The 10447-nt window shown below is 42.6% G+C and overlaps 1 pseudogene; it reads left to right on the forward strand.

The window, feature by feature from the left end:
* Window positions 1–6888: 6888 nt before the first annotated feature.
* On the forward strand, window positions 6889–10241 carry LOC123726583 (solute carrier family 52, riboflavin transporter, member 2-like; annotated as a pseudogene).
* Window positions 10242–10447: the final 206 nt, after the last annotated feature.

Genomic DNA, 10447 nt, shown 5'->3' on the forward strand with positions numbered 1-10447 from the left:
TCAATTGGCCACATTTTGGGGATGACCAAATGCAGGAAAGTTTTGAATAAACAAGTAATTCACATGTTTCAATTGTTAGATTATAAAACTAAAACTTTTTCATAGTATGTTTGGCACGTTGGTCTTCACTTTTCTTTTTTTTACTTCTGTTGTGACTTCAACATCAAGACAGCACTTAGAGCTTATCATTGAAAAAGTCTAAAATCAGTCTCATGTCCAGGGTGAATCCATTTTTATTCATGTATATCAGACATCACACAGGCATGTCAACTAAAATGTATATCCTAGTCAAGATTGAAGAATGGGTCAAATGGACAAAGTTAATATAACTCTTGACGGTCGCCTAGGATAGGGGGCGCTACAGCGATTTTTGAAAAGAATTCGTGCTCATTTTAAACCGCCTCCTACTCAAACTCAGAAGCTAGGATATGCATATAATTAATACTTGTGGATAGAAAACACCCTAAAGTTTCTAAAACTGTTTGAATGGTGTCTGTGAGTATAACAGAACTCATATGGCAGTCAAAACCCCGAGACAGATCGTAACAGGATGTGGAATTCTGAATTGCGGACTCAACTTCATCACTTTGCCTATAAATCACACCGTGAGCTATGGTTCATTGAGCACTTCCTATTGCTTCCACTAGATGTCCCCAGTCTTTACAAAGTGGTTTGAGTCTCCTACTGTGAAAACTGACAGAATGAGAGTCTGTGGAATGTGGTCACATGGAGAGGGCCACCACCATTATGACGCCGGCGCCCCTGGCTACCCTCCCCTTTCGAAACGTTTAGAAAGACAATGCAACCGTCCCCCTTGAATCTTATTGGAGCTCTGGTTGAAAAGGCCCTAAAGATGTATGTTATACAACGTTTGACATGTTTGAACGAACTTAAATAAAAAAAAAATGCATTTTGTTGAGAGAGAAGTCCTGCGCACGACGGTACTTTTGGAGCAGCCTTCAGAACGCGCTAACAACAACAAGCTATTGGGACATAAAGGATTAACTTTTTCGAACGAAAATACATTTGTTGTGGACCTGGGATTCCTGGAAGTGCCTTCTGATGAAGATAATCAAAGGTAAGGGATTATTGACAATAGTATACAAGAGTAGATTTGATATGCGATTGTTCCAAGATGGCGCAGACCAGTAACGGTAGCCTATTTTTCTGAGTATCGCATCCCCTTTTTATCGCAAAGTGTGATTACCCAGTAAAGTTATTTTTAAATCTGGCATTACAGGTGCTTTCAAGGGATGTTAATCTATAAATCTTAGAATGACAATATTACATTTTAAAAATGTTTTCGAATAGTAATTTAGCAAATTGTAGCTCTGTTTCACCGGATGCATTTGAGGGAAAATAGTTAGTCAACGTCACGCGCCGATGTAAAATGCTGTTTTTATATATAAATATGAACTTTATCGAACAAATGAATGCATGTATTGTGTAACATGATGTCCTAGGAGTGTCATCTGATGAAGATTGTCAAAGGTTAGTGCTGCATTTAGCTTTTTTTTGCTTATTTGTGATGCATGTGGTTGGTCGGAAAATGGCTATGTGGCTACTTTTACGATATACTCCTCTAACATAATCTAATGTTTTGCTTTTGCTGTAAAGCCTTTTTGAAATCGGACAACGTGGTTTGATTCAGGAGAGGTGTATCTAGAAAACGATATACAACAGTCCTATATTTGAAAAAAAATAAAAATAAAATTGTAAAGAAAATGGCGGTAGGATTTTTCGCTGGATGTTGATCCCGCATACGGGACGAGCCCGTCCAGAGGATAAAGTCAGTGCTTTTGCCCATAGTATTTTGTATGAATTTGAGTGGTTACATACAATACATGTTGACAGAATGACTGCGAGAGAGACTGTTTCTGTGCTCCCAGCCCAATATTCAGTCAGACAGCTTGAAGATGATGTGTGTCAACATCCAGGCCCCTTGTCAAGGCATGCAGTGGCCTGATAGGGAGATGCCAATAAATGTATTATGTACATCACCAAAGTCGCGTTAGCACATGTTGCTGAAGAATTCAACCCATTTGTTAGTCATTGATATATGAATATTCACTTATATATATATATATATATATTAAAAAAGAATATACATATATTTTTTATTTCACCTTTATTTAACCAGGTAAGCTAGTTGAGAACAAGTTCTCATTTACAACTGCGAGCTGGCCAAGACAAAGCACAGCAGTTCGACACATACAACAACACAGAGATACACATGGAGTAAAACAAACATACAGTCAATAACACAGTAGAACAAAAGAAAAGAAAACAAACATACAATCAATAATACAGTAGAAAAAAAGATACATCTGCATGTCTCTTATCGATGGCGGTAATGATATCGTTTAGGACCTTGAGCGTGCCTGAGGTGCACCCATGACCAGCTCTGAAACCAGATTGCATAGCGGAGAAGGTACGGTGGGATTCGAAATGGTCGGTAATCTGTTTGTTAACTTGGCTTTCGAAGGCCTTAGAAAGGCAGGGTAGGATAGATACAGGTCTGTAGTAGTTAAGGTCTAGAGTGTCTCCCCCTTTGAAGAGGGGGATGACCGCGGCAGCTTTCCAATCTTTGGAGATCTCAGACGATATGAAAGAGAAGTTGAACAGGCCAGTAATAGGGGTTGCAAATATTTTGGCAGATCATTTGAAAAAGAGAGAGGGTCCAGATTGTATAGCCCTGCTGATTTGTAGGGGTCCAGATTTTGCAGCTCTTTCAGAACATCAGCTATCTGGATTTGGGTGAAGGAGAAATGGGGGAGGCTTGGGCGAGATGCTGTGTGGAGTGCAGGGCTGTTGACCGGGGTAGGGGTAGCCAGGTGGAATGCATGGCCAGCTGCAGAAAAATGCTTATTGAAATTCTCAAGTATAGTGGATTTATCGGTGGTGACAGTGTTTCCTAGCCTCAGTGCAGTCGGCAGCTGGGAGGAGGTGCTCTTATTCTCCATGGACTTTACAATGTCCTAGAACTTTTTGGAGTTTGTGCAACAGGATGCAAATTTCTGTTTGAAAAAGCTAGCCTTAGCTTTCCTAAGTGCCTGTGTATATTGGTTCCTAACTTCCCTGAAAAGTTGCATATCACGGGGGCTATTCGATGCTAATGCAGAACGCCACAGGATGTTTTTGGGCTGGTCAATGGCAGTCAGGTCTGGAGTGAACCAAGGGATATATCTGTTCCTGGTTCTACATTTTTTGAACGGGGCATGCTTATTTAAGATGGTGAGGAAGGCACTTTTAAAGAGTAACCAAGCATCCTCTATGGGATGAGGTCACTATTCTTCCAGGATACCCGGGCCAGGTCGATTAGAAAGGCCTGCTCACTGAAGTTTTTTAGGGAGCGTTTGACAGTGATGAGGGGTGGTCGTTTGACTGTAGACCCATTACAGATGCAGGCAATGAGGCAGTGATTGCTGAGATCTTGGTTGAGATCCTGGTTGAAAACAGCAGAGGCCCGTGTTTACGGGTTTGGGGTTGTACCTGGTGGGTTCACTGATAATTTGTGTGAGATTGAGGGCATCAAGTTTAAATTGTAGAATGGCCGGGGTGTTAAGCATGTCCCAGTTTAGGTCACCTGGCAGCACAAGCTTTGAAGATAGATGGGGGGGCAATCAGTTCACATATGGTGTCCAGGGCACACCTGGGGGCAGAGGGTGGTCTATAGCAAGCGGCAGGGGTGAGAGACTTGTTTCTGGAAAGGTGGATTTTTAAAAGTAGAAGCTCAAATTGTTTGGGTACAGACCTGGATAGTAAGACAGAACTCTGCAAGCTATCTCTGCAGTAGATTGCAACACCGCCCCCTTTGGCAGTTCTATCTTGTCGGAAAATGTTATAGTTAGGGATGGACATGTCAGGGTTTTTGGTGGTCTCCGTGAGCCAGGATTTAGACATGGCTAGGACATCCGGGTTGGCAGAGTGTGCAGGGCAATGAATAAAACAAACATAGGGAGGAGGCTTCTAATGTTAACATGCATGAAACCAAAGCTTTTACGGTTACAGAAGTCAACAGATGAGACCACCTGGGGAATGGGAGTGGAGGTAGGCACTGCAGGGCCTGGATTAACCTCCACATTACCAGAGGAACAGAGGAGGAGTAGTATAAGGGTACGGCTAAAGGCAAAAATTACTGGTCGTCTAGTACGTTCAGAACAGAGAGTAAAAGGAGCAGGTTTCTGGGCACTGTAGAATAGATTCAAGGCATAATGTACAGACAAAGGTATGGTAGGATGTGATTACAGTGATGGTAAACCTGTGCAAAGAGTGACGATGAAAGAGATATTGTCTCTAGAAATATAATTAAAAACCAGGTGATGTCACCGCATGTGTGGTAGTTGGAACTAAAGTGTTAAGTAAGGCGTGTTGAGCAGGGCTAGAGGCTCTTCAGTGAAATAAGGCAATAATTACTAACCAAAACAGCAATGGACAAGGCATATTGATGTTAGCGAGAGGCATGCGTAGCCGAGTGATCATTGTAGTCAGTGAGTGGCTTCAGGCAGCTAGGGGGCCGGGGCTAGCAAGCTAGCAGAAGGCCTTGGAGGGACTACGCGACGGAAGAAAGTCTGTTGTGGCCCCCTCGTGCTATTACGACAGCAGACGGATCAGCAGTGCTATGTGTGGTAAACCAGGCCAATTGTCAAAATAGGTATAGTGGCCAAAGAACTTGTCCGATGGGCCTCTTAAGCTAATAGTCCGATGTGCTCTGGCCAGCTAGCGGGCCGTGGCTAGCAGGCTAGTGGATGGGCATTCAGATTTGAAATCCCTTTGGGCGAATCACGTTGGTGGTCCAGTCGTGAGGGGTCGGCTGGGGTCTAGGCCAGTTGGCAAAATAGGTTTTGTACCCCAAGGAGTGGTTGATGGATCTCTTTGGCTAGCCGGGAGATGGGCTTAGCAAGGCTAGCTCCAGGTTAATAGGTTCTTGCTTCGGGACAGAGACGTTAGCCAGCTAGCTAGCTGCGATGATCCTGGAGAAAAAAACCTACCAGCTAGCTAGCTGCGATGATCCAGGAGAAAAAAAACGTTCAGAGCTTGCGTTAGGAATCAGGTAGGAATCTGAAGTCTGATTTGCTCTGGTTTGAGTCGCACTATGCAGACTGGCGAGAGTTGTCCGTGCTTGAGGAATCTGATGACCGCTAGCAGTGGATAGCTGACTACCAGCTAGTAGCTAGTTAGCTGGCTAGCATCTGTTGGGGTTCCGGTTCAGAGGACGGATCAGCCAAAGAATTTGTCTAATGGGCCTTTTAAGCTAACAGTCCGTTGTGCTCTAGACAGCTAGCGGCCGCGGCTAGCTAGTAGCCAGTTAGCTGCTAGCCAATTAGCTGGCTAACTTTTGATGGGGGTTCTGGTTATAAAAATAGCAGATCCGTACCACATTGTGTGAGGCGGGTTGCAGGAGAGTATATTCAGGCCGTAGATGGAAAGTGATATTAAACTATATATGGGAAGAAAAAAAAAGGAAAAACCATGTTTACACGGGACAAGAAGGGACAAGACAAAAACGCACGCACAGCATTAACTTTTACCTTTAAGGTCCTGTGGTGAAACAAATGCTGTGCAAGGTATTGGGCAACAGCTTTATTCCAGGGCTCGAAGACAAAGCGTCTTCGGAGTAGGAATAGTGATCGAGGACCAGCTCTCCCTTGTCAATGTAATAATCTTCATTGTGATCTAAAAGGTAAAACTGATCCTCAACCAGTACTACTGGTACTCTGAGACGCTTTGTGAATATGGGCCTTGGTTTGTTAGCTGCTTTCTGTGATCCAACTACCTCTCCACCAGAAAAGCAACAACAACATGAATAAGAATTAGCCTAGTACAGTGAGTAACTTCGCTAACTAATGAAACACTCAGGTATGTGTGCACAAGCCTAATCATCCAATTATCAAAACAACAGCCTATTTGCAGTGAAATCAGGAGGGGCATTTTGCTATATTGCTTACAAACATAACAAACATGCAGGGGAACGAAGTGGTTAGAGAAAAAGTGTTAAGTCGTCAGTAAGTAGTCTAAAATATAACTAGTTATTTTCTGGAAACCAACTACAGTCCACTTAAATGGCTAGGGTGAACTCAGCTCAGACTGAATTAACGTTACATAGCTTTCCCCAGAAGTTTCAATCTAGCGAACTAGTTAATGACATTTTCTGAACTTCATCAATCAGATAGATAGCCAGCAAATATTTGTTTTCCTTCGCATCTAAAGCAGCCTGATACAGCTGGCCAGTTGATAATAAAGTAGGATAAATGATACAGCTAGCTAGCGGCATTGCCAATGGCTAGCCAGGAGTTCGCCTGAAATGTAGTGGAAGTGAAAACGTCTAGGAGCAACAATGCCTCAGCCGTGAAATGGTAGGCCACAAATGCTCACAGAACGGGACCCCCAATTGCTGAAGCGTGTAAACATTTTCTGTCATCGGTTGCAACACTTACTACTGAGTTCCAAACTGCACATGGAAGAACAATAACTGTTCGTCAGGAGCTTCATGAAATGGGTTTCCATGGCCAAACAGCCAAACACAAGCCTAAGATCACCATGCGCAATGCCAAGCATCAGCTGGAGTAGTGTAAAGCTCGCCGCCAATGGTCTCTGGAGCAGTGGAAACGCGTTCTCTGGAGTGATGAATCACGCTTTACCATTTTGCAATCCGAGAGATGAATCTGGGTTTGGCGTATGCCACGAGAACGTTACCTGCCCGAATGCATAGTGCGAACTGTAAAGTTTGGTGGAGGAGGAATAATGGTCTGGGGCTGTTTTTCATGGTTCAGGCTAGGTCCCGTAGTTCCAGTCAAGGGAATTCTTAATGCTACAGCATGCAATGACATTCTAGACAATTCTGTGCATCCTACTTTGTGGCAACAGTTCTCTGAGGCTACTTGGAACATGTCCCAGTCCGCGTGATCAAAACAGTCTTGAAGCGTGGATTCTGATTGGTCAGATCAGCATTGAATAGTCCTTAGCACGGGTACATCCTGTTTGAGTTTCTGCCTATAGGAAGGGAGGAGCAAAATGGAGTCGTGGTCAGATTTGCCGAAATCAATACATCTGCACAATCTTTGTTGGCCAGGGCCCCAGTGCCCTGTTCACCTGTGTTGTGGCTTTGGGGACGAAAACTTCACTGCCCAGGACTTTTGGTTCCTGTTTGTAATGCTGACAATCTCCGCCCACTGCTTCGTGGCTTTGACACATAGAGAAATAACAGTTGGCAAAAACAAAGGATAATGGGGAGGAGAACCACCCACTCCAGAACACCGGTGTCTGAGGATTAGGTGGAGATTGAGAAAGCAGCCCCGGTCCGAAACTTCTGGACGCCACGCAATAATTACCTGCTGGTGCTACTAGGTGTGTCCAACGCCCTGACTAACGGAGTCCTTCCATCTGCCCAGAGCTTCTCCTGTCTGCCCTACAGCACCATGATCGATCACCTCTCTGTGGTCCTCTGCAACATTGCAAACCCACTGGCCTGCTTTGTCCTCTGCAGGTGAGTGAATGTGACTGAGTTACACTGCATAATTAGGGTATTGCACCCTTCATGTATAGTAATTGATATTGATAGAAATATTCATTGATATATAAATATTATATAATGTAAATATGGACAGACTGTAGGCCTAGATATGGTTTGGAATAATCGTACATGGTTTATTTATCCTGTTGGGGATAGGGGGCAGTATTGACACAGCTGGATAAAAAACGTACCCGATTTAATCTGGTTACTACTCCTGCCCAGTAACTAGAATATGCATATAATTATTGGCTTTGGATAGAAAACACCCTAAAGTTTCTAAAACTGTTTGAATGGTGTCTGTGAGTATAACAGAACTCATATGGCAGGCAAAAACCTGAGAAGATTTCAGGCAGGAAGTGGCCTGTCTGACAAGGTGTCGTTCTTCTTGTCTCTGTTTATTGAAGAGTGAGGATCTTAGCTGTCCCGTGACACTTCCTACGGCTGCCATAGGGTCTCAGAAGGTGGCAAAAAGCTGAATCGTGGCTTTGCAGTCTCTGGCTGAAACAAAGTAGCGCGTTTGGGTAGTGGCTGGTTACAGTACTGTGAGACTCAGGCTCGTGCCCGCGTCGCCCGAAAGCTTTGTTTTCTTTCCTCTGTTTAGCTAAATGGACATTCCCGGTTGGAATATTATCGCTTTTTTACAAGAAAAATGGCATAAAAATGGATTTTAAACAGCGGTTGACATGCTTCGAAGTACGGTAATGGAATATTTAGATTTTTTTTGTCACGAATTGCGCCATGCGCACGACCCTTATTTACCCTTTCAGATAGTGTCTTGAACGCACGAACAAAACGCCGCTATTCGGATATAACGATGGATTATTTTGGACCAAACCAACATTTGTTATTGAAGTAGAAGTCCTGGGAGTGCATTCTGACGAAGACAACAAAAGGTAATCAAACTTTTATAATAGTAAATCTGATATTGGTGAGTGCTAAACTTGCCGGGTGTCTAAATAGCTAGCCCGTGATGGCTGGGCTATGTACTTAGAATATTGCAAAATGTGCTTTCACCAAAAAGCTATTTTAAAATCGGACATATCGAGTGCATAGAGGAGTTCTGTATCTATAATTCTTAAAATAATTGTTATGTTTTTTGTGAACGTTTATCGTGAGTAATTTAGTAAATTGTTAGCGAATTCCCCGGAAGTTATGCTAGTTCTGAACGTCACATGCTAATGTAAAAAGCTGGTTTTTGATATAAATATGAACTTGATTGAACAAAACATGCATGTATTGTATAACATAATGTCCTAGGGTTGTCATCTGATGAAGATCATCAAAGGTTAGTGCTGCATTTAGCTGTCTTCTGGGTTTTTGTGACATTATATGCTAGCTTGAAAAATGGGTGTCTGATTATTTCTGGCTGGGTACTCTGCTGACATAATCTAATGTTTTGCTTTCGTTGTAAAGCCTTTTTGAAATCGGACAGTGTGGTTAGATTAACGAGAGTCTTGTCTTTAAATAGCTGTAAAATAGTAATATGTTTGAGAAATTGAAGTAATAGGATTTTTAAGGTATTTGAAAATCGCGCCACTGGATTAGACTGGCTGTTGCGTAGGTGGGACGAATTCGTCCCGCCTAGCCCAGAGAGGTTAAGTTGAATCAGGTGATCTTTCTGGTTATGTTTTTCCTATCTATTGCAGGTCGTCTGTGGGTCTTGTTTTCATGTCTGTAGCAGATGGGGTCTTTGTAGTCTACCTCATGGCTCTTGCAGCTCTCAGCCCCTGCCCTCCTCTCTTGGGGAGCCCAGCTGGTGTATCCTTGGTGGTAAGTAATTTCAACCTTAATCAATTGACTACTAGGTGTATCAGTGCTATCATTGTGGACCTTGTTTACCACAACCTATTGCTTGAGGCTACTATTGATAATGAAAGAGCTTTTGTTTGTCTTGAAGTGCACTCACGTTCTGGGTTGCCATGATGTTGTTTGATGTGTGCACTTGTAATGAGGAGATTTAAGATCACTATAGATTAGGTGTGATCCAGATCTGAGTTGAAATACATTTGCATTTAAGTATTTGTAATTTAAATACTTATATTCTGTGTATGTTAGTATTTTCAAATAATGTGATGCCGAAGCAGCTACATCTATTTGAAGTATTTGAAATTATTTAGAAACATTTTCCTATAAATAGCCTACTATTTTGAAATACTTGTTTCCAAATATATATTTCCAATAACCCTAGGACAAAACAGATCTGGCATCAAATGCATGGGAGTATTTTAATCTTTGTATTTGAAAATACACTTGCCTGAGTATTTTCAAATACATGCCAATACATTCCAAGTGTATTTCCAAATACATTCCAATATTCAACTACACATTTTTTCAATAAAAAAATATCCAAATACTTTCTTTGAAATGTATGTAAAAGTAATTTTATATAATTAAAATAGTATTTGAACCCAGGTCTGGTTTGATCAACACAATGTGTAGCATATTTAGAATATCTGTAACCCGGACGATTTACATACTGACAGTTGTCTGTTTCTGCACAGGTGGTGTCCGGGATCATCTTCATGGGCCTGTTCTCCTACCTGAAAGTAGTGATTGGGACTCTGCTCCACGAGGCTGGCCCCTGGTCAGCATCTACCACATGTTTGCCAGGTATCAGGAATGCGTGGACAACTGCAGATAGGCACCAGGAACCACAGCAAGCTGGGTGAACACGTCAGGGATGGAAGATGTAACACCCTTTCCAGGCCCAGTAGAGGCTGCTGTTGGGTTGATGGGTGTTCTGTGAGGGATAATGAGAGTAATGGGAACATTCTGCAGAGAATGCTTTTTAGTCCTGGACTAGGCTTAATCTTTGACTGGGAAACCGGCCCAATGAAACTCAATAACCACGTTTCCATCCACAGTTTTTATGCAAGGAAAGTCATACCATATAAGAAAAAACATGACAATTGATCATTTTCTAAATGCCGACGG

This window comes from Salmo salar, chromosome 14 (genome assembly GCF_965601325.2).
Source record: "Salmo salar chromosome 14, fSalSal1, whole genome shotgun sequence".
NCBI classification, from domain to species: domain Eukaryota; kingdom Metazoa; phylum Chordata; class Actinopteri; order Salmoniformes; family Salmonidae; genus Salmo; species Salmo salar.